Source organism: Sarcophilus harrisii, chromosome 3 (genome assembly GCF_902635505.1).
Source record: "Sarcophilus harrisii chromosome 3, mSarHar1.11, whole genome shotgun sequence".
Lineage (NCBI taxonomy): Eukaryota > Metazoa > Chordata > Mammalia > Dasyuromorphia > Dasyuridae > Sarcophilus > Sarcophilus harrisii.
In genome coordinates, this window is record NC_045428.1 from 65,479,012 (window position 1) to 65,486,039 (window position 7,028).

Here is a 7,028-nt window from a genome sequence, read left to right on the forward strand (position 1 = left end):
GAGGTGACTCATTCTTTGGGATAGTAGACAATGTGGAAATTTGCTTTGCTTGACTAAAAATTGTCACAATGGTTTTAACTTTTTTTCAAATGTGAGGGGGAGCTGGAAAAGAGATAAAGTAAAAGTTAATTTTAAGAAAGGCAATAAAAGTTACATAAAATTACAAAACTGGCAGAGAAAACACCACCACTGACCACTTTTCCATCCACCTATTTATGAAAGGAATTTCTTCCTCCTTTAAATTAAAATCTCTTCTACTGTGCCTTTCTCAGGAGTAACATTCTGTGATTCACATCACTCGTAGCCTGCTATTTAGAGTAAAAAAAAAAAGTTTTAAAATATGTAATGTGCTGACCCTTGGGATAAACCACACGTAAAAGGCAATATTATATTAGAGAAATAGCTCATAGTTTAAAGCAGGCCAAGTCCCTGCTAAACTGGGGTACTTTCTCCTTCCTGGCTCCCTGAGATGTCTGGCTTCCTTTCCTAGCTCTATTACTCCAAGGCCTGTTAAGACTTTCTATCTCAACTGCTTGGTAACCTGAGGGATTAAGGCCTTAGCTGACTATCAGGAATCCTTCAAAGCCTGAAATGGTATGTTAAACTCTTGAGTGTGATACCTACAATCCCAACCACAGATTTTTCTCTGTGTCTCTATCTTGGTCTCTCTCTGTGTGTCTGTTTCTGTCTCTTCTGTATATGTCTTTGTCTCTCTGTCTCTCCCTGTGTCTATGTCTGTTTCTGTCTGTCTGCCTCTATCTCTCTGTGTCTCTCTATCTCTATAGCTATATGTGTCTCTGTCTCTGTATCTGTGTTTCTGTCTCTTGTCTGTGTCTCTATGTCTCTGTCTCTATATCTCTGTCTCTGTCTCTACATCTCTTTGTCTCTGTCTCTATCTCCTCTGTCTCTCTATCTTTGTTTTTCTCTGTCTCTGTATCTCTGTCTCTCTGCTTCTCTCTGTCTCTGTCCCTCTCTATCTCTGTTTCTCTTTCTCTTTGTCTCTGTCTCTCTGACTCCCTCTCTATCTCTCTGCTTTTCTCTGTTTCTCTCTGTCCCTCTCTATATCTGTCTCTCTTTCTCTTTGTCTCTGTCTCTCTGACTCTGTCTCTGTGTCTGTCTCTATCTCTCTGCTTCTCTCTGTTTCTCTCTCTGTCCCTCTCTATATCTCTCTGTCTCTCTCTTTGTCTCTGTCTCTCTGACTCTATCTCTGTGTCTGTCTCTATCGCTCTGCTTCTCTGTGTGTGTGTGTGTCTCTCTCTCTGTCCTATCTCTGTCTCTGTCTCTCTGACTCTCTCACACACACTCTTCCCAGATCCTCTCAGCAGTCTCTTCTCAGGGATCTTTCCCCTTCCCAAACAGCTCTCTCAATTTTTTTCTTGACTGATTTAATCCTTTATTGTTCCTTGTTACTCAGACTTCTCCTCCCTGGATGTCTGGGCCCAAAGGTTTTCGTGTATTGTATAAGAATCCTCTGTTTCCGCTCAGACAACTTAACACTGACAAAGCCCCTTTGTTAAGCTACGTTAGAGATGGTTCTTGTCTGTAGCAAAAGAGGGGGAATGGGGAGCGGGGAATAGGGAGGGAAGGGAAGACATTCTGCTAGACATACAGTTAGGGAGGGTTATTATTCATCACATATCACCACCGGGCTAGAGGCCATTCTCCACCCTCCAACATCCTACCTAGCAGCACCTTTATTAAAAATTGAAAAGGAGAGAGAAAGAAACCCAGGATGCTGAGCCAACAACCCAAAAGGGGGAACGATGCCAAAGATTTCTTGGACAACTCCACTGGTTGGGAGACAAAGGGGGTCATCGATTCCTACTGTGAATCAGAAATAAAATCCCTAATTATACCCTTATACAAACTCTTTCTCAAAAGAGGTTCAATAATGTGTTACCTGAAGGGGGGGGTCAAAAATGGCAAAATCTCAACTATAGAACCCAGGTTTCTTGACTCTTAGAACATGCCCAAAGCCCACCTCCTTTCTTCCCTACTGAATAACCCTCGAGCCTCCATTTTGTGGAAGCATCCAAGCCAATTTGCCTGCCTTCAACTCTTGGTTTTGTTCCTAACTTTCTGCCCTTAAAACCATGTACCTTCATCCTTCACTTCATCACCCTCATCCCAGCACTTTGCCTGTCTTTTTGCTTGTACAAATGTGTCCCACTCATATCTTAAAGCTTTAGTCACTGAATGGGTACAGCCTCAGTCAAATTGAGACCTGTTAAAGACCTTGGTCTCCCACACCAGCCAAGGTCATCTCCAGTCGTCCTGATCTGTATCTGGCCACGGGAACCCAGATGTGTCTGGAGGGGAAATTGAGGCAGGTGACCTTGCACAGCCCCCTCTCACTTAAATCCAATTTATTTGCATGTCATGGTATCAATTCCCTATTTGTCATGGTCATCTTAAAAAAAACAAACAATAAATATATATACCCAGCATTGTGCCAGGAACATATAAATATTTTGTTTCCTAAATGCATCAAGATGCCTCCCTGAAAAAAAAAAAAAAAACTTTCTTTGAATTTGGACTCAAGGACAGGACGACATATGATTATAAATAGATCACAGAAGAAATTAAGTCTTGAAAAGGGTTTTTCATGGTTTGACAGAAATAACTTATAAAATGGAAGGAACTTTATTGATCTTTTACAAGATCAGATTCAAAGTGAAAAAAAAAAAAACTTCACAGGGGCATTTTTGTACAACTCCCTCATTTTTACAGATGAAGAAATGAAGGCCTAAAGAGACCAAGTTTACACATTATATCCAAATAGTTATTTATCGGAACCAGATCTTCTTGACTTGTCCTGTGCCGTGCTTCTCTATGAAAGTGAATCAAATCCAAATCCATTTTATAATTACCAATCTAAAGTCATTGCTATATTCCAAACCCAAGAAGATGGAATATATTGAGATTTCTTTCAAGGTGAAAAATATTGGGAACCCCATATAAGATAAAGTAACCTTACTCAACTGTCTCCTTGATGCTAAATACAGTATTTCTGGCCCATACAACTACAAATAAAGCAAGTTTCTCTGCTATATTCCAAACCCAAAAAGATGAAATACATTGAGGGTGACTTTCAAGATGAAAAAAATTGGGGAGCCCATGAAAGGTGAAGTGACCTTATTCAACTACTCCTTGACTCTAAATACAGTATCTCTGGGTCATAGAACTACAAATAAATCGAAGTTTTTCATTGCTATATTCCAAATCCAAAAAGATGAAATACATTGATGAAATACATGAAATTTCAAGATGAAAAAATTTGGGGACCCCATGTGAGGTGAAGTAATCTTACTCAGCTGTCTCCTTGACTCTATAAATACAGGATTCTTTATACTCTGTAAGGACAAGAAAGGGTTAGTTACTGTGTGGTTAAGCTTTTCCAGTCCTCCAGCCCCTCTTTGTGTCTAATGTAAAAGAAAAGAGAAGAGGAGGATTGTGGTATTGTGGGTCACAACAGACCCATTGTTTTTCCCTGGAGAGAAGGTGGGGGCCATGGGGAATAGGATGGAGGGAATAGTCTGGGTGGAGCATCCTGGCAGCCTCAATTTCATCTAGGAATTGCTGGACAAATGCCCAGATGTGGGTACTGGGTGGGGCAAGAAGCTAGAAGGTAGAGTGGGAATATCCTAAAAAATCTGGGACGTGTGGGGGTAGGGCGAGGAGCACCAGAGGAAGGGGAGGATATAGATACCATTCAGAGAGAAACCTTTAAACCCCAGGGGGAAAATCATATTTTGTTTGAGAGGACAATGGAGCTTGGAAAAAAAGTTACGGAAATTATGTTAAATTAGATTCTCTTAACTGTCATTTACCACCTCTCAGTCTTGCCCAATACTTCTCCCCACCTCAGTCCCAGGCTCCTGACAAAAGTAATCTTATCCCTGCTTGACTTTTTTATTAGAGCATTTTGTCTGGATCTGTCTTTTGTCCTTATCACCTAGTTATCAGCAGGATTATGGATTTAAACCTGGAAAAGGGGACAGAGAAATTTAGATTGGAAGGTAAGGAAGGTAGAAGTCTATGAAGGTCTTGTTTATGTTTACTCTGCAAAGGATTGGAACACTGGAGCTAGCAACATAAACAGGAGCTCCAGAGATGCTTAGGGTTATCTCTCAGATGGTCTAGAGGGTATCACTTCAACAATTTTGACAAACTTTGAGGCACTGTGCCGGGCACTGAATATACAAAGACAAAACTTAAACAGGCCCTGTCTTTGAGGGGCTTATATTTCACTGAACAGGGCAGTGACTGCCTGGGGGAGATTGTCCCTCCATCCAAATGGCACAAGGCGCTTTGCCTGAGAAGCTGCTGGCAGAGTCTGACAGATCGTGCCCCTCCCCATTCTTATTCAACCTGCAAGACAATGTGCATGGTCCAGGATTGGAAGAAAGAAGTTGGGTATTTGGGAGATGAAAAAGGGGAGCAACTACTCAGGTGAGGAAGCCATGAAACCCAATCCAGCTAAGAGTGAAGTATCCGGGGACTTTACTATAAATAAAAGAAAAAAATATGTATCAGGTTCTGTATTCAACCTTAAGGAACTAAAGGGAAAGATACAAACATAAAAGGAGTGAAGCAGAGTTATATTGCTACATGTATAAACATTTATTATATATATATATATATATATATATATATATATATAAATCAGTTGTCTAAAAGAAAAAAATGAATATATACATAGCACATTTTTAAGTAATTGCATTATTAACTCCATCGTTTTAAGTATAGACAATCAGAAAAATAATATAAACAAAATAATAAATTGAAATTTATGAGATATAAATTCACATTGAAAATTAAGAATTGGCTCAATCTCTCTCCAGAGCTGGTTTGCACTGCCCTAGAGAGAAACATTTTACATAGAGAAATCAGAATGGTATTTGGATTCATAGAGCAATTAATGAACATGCCCCCTTCCAGGAATATAATGTGATTTTAGCTCTACTTTCAGAGACAGAGTTGAAAATTTGGGGAGAGGAAAAGGGGGGAAGAGAAGTGGTGAAAGGCATGGAGATGGTTGGAAATGGTAAACAAGTCTGGGTTCAGGCATAAAGTTCTCTTGTGAAGTTTCAGAGCAGAGACTGGAGTGCAGGTGACATGGCTGTGAGAGATGGCCAGGAAGACTTTTCCTTGAGAATATGAGTCAATAAAATTTTAGATGCTACCTGATCTGCTGGGCAAGTTGGTGAAGATGAGCCAGTGGGCCTTCGCATGTGGTTGAGGGTTCTGGGTAACGGCACTTATCTGATGGAGAAGGGCCTAGGACCTCAATATGAAGGGTAGCAGCAGCAAAGGAGGCCCTCAGCTAAGCCCTCCATGCCATGCTACAGCGGATGAGCAGAAGGAGGTAAAGTGGGATCCATGCACAAGATTGCAGCCAAGAGTTGTTTACTACTGCCCAGAACCCAATCTAAAACCATGCTGTAGAGAGTGGAATTGGGTAGAAGTGTAGGCAAATATGTGGAAGGGGTCCTCAGTTCCTAAATATCTCCTAAAGAGATGGTTCTACCTCCCTAAGTCCTGCACTCAAAAATAGACCAAAAAGTAATTGAAAACTAAATAATCATAAAGAATGAATGGGTGAAACAACAAATCATAGACACAATAATTTCATCCATGACATTTGTGAGATGCAGCCAAAACAGTAATAAGGGGAAATTTTATATCCCTAAATCTTGCACTCCACTATTGCCCCCAAAATTTATGGTCAAGTCCTCCCCTATAATCCATGTAATGATGAAAAAGACCACCATAAAAAAGAAAATCACAAGGGCAGTATAATAGGTCCTAGATCTAAAGGACACTATATAAAAGGTAGTTGAGTTTTCCTTCTTCCCTTTATTCCTTCCTTGCTTCTCACTCATTTTTTCTTTCTTTCCTTCCTTCCTTCACATCTTATTTCCTTCCCTCCCTCCTCCCTTCTTTTTCCTTCCCATCTTTCTTTTCCTTTCCTTTCTTCCTTCTCTCTCATTCCTTCACTCATTCCTTTTTGTCTCTCTTCCTTTTCTTCTTTCTTTCCCTCCCTCCTTTTTCCTTTTCTTCCATCCTTCTTTTCCTTTCTTCCTTCTCTCCAATTCCTTTCCTCCCTCCTTCTTCCTTCCTATTCTTTTCTTTTCCTTTCTTCCTTCTCTCTCATTCCTTCTCTCTTTCCTTTTTGTCTCTTCCTTTCCTTCTTTCCTTTCCTCTCTCCCTTTTCCCTTTCTTCCATTCTTCTTTTTCTTTCTTCTTTCTCTCCCATTCCTTTCCTCACTCCTGTCTTCCTTCCCTTCTTCCATCCTTTATCCCTCCCTTCTTCCTTCTTTCCTATTTTCAAAACCAGGCTTCCCAACTTGACAGTGTGGCCAATACTCCAGGACTCAGCCTGACTAGCTCAAAAGCTCATTCTTCTTCCATCTTCTGACCTGGGTCACTTTGTTCCTCTATAGGCAGTCTGGTACCCTCTCCCTCTTCACGGATCACCATGTTAGTGCCAAACAGTGTGTACACCCCACACGTTTCCATGCTCCTGCATCTCAGAGCCCCTGATCTTAAGGGATGTTCAAGTCTCAGCCTCCTCCCGCAGTTGGAGCTGCAGGAATGCACAACCAAATCTGGTCCGTTGAGCTTCTCAGGCAGTTCTGCCAGTATCCCCCACATCAGCTCCTCCTGAGAAGGAAAAAATATCTTTACTGGATTAAGGGCCATAGCCTGAATTCAATCAACCTAGAGGAACCAGATGACAGCTGTCACTCCCCATACTGAACCCTGGCTGAGAAGGGATTGAGGAGGTGGGGAGGGAAGCTTAGGTTTCCCCTGGTTAATTGCTTCCATTGTATGGTCCAGGTTGCTGCTGCCGCCTGACCACCACCACCCCCTCATGGTCTCCTCTTTTGGTTTCCATCAGACCTGCCCAACATCTGTTTCCTGTTTCTCCTCTGCTACCCCACTGGGGTGGCTCTGAGAGGCCCCTCAGAACCTATCACCTGATTTAGAAGGAGAGCATCTGGACCAAGGCTGGGGGCCCCACA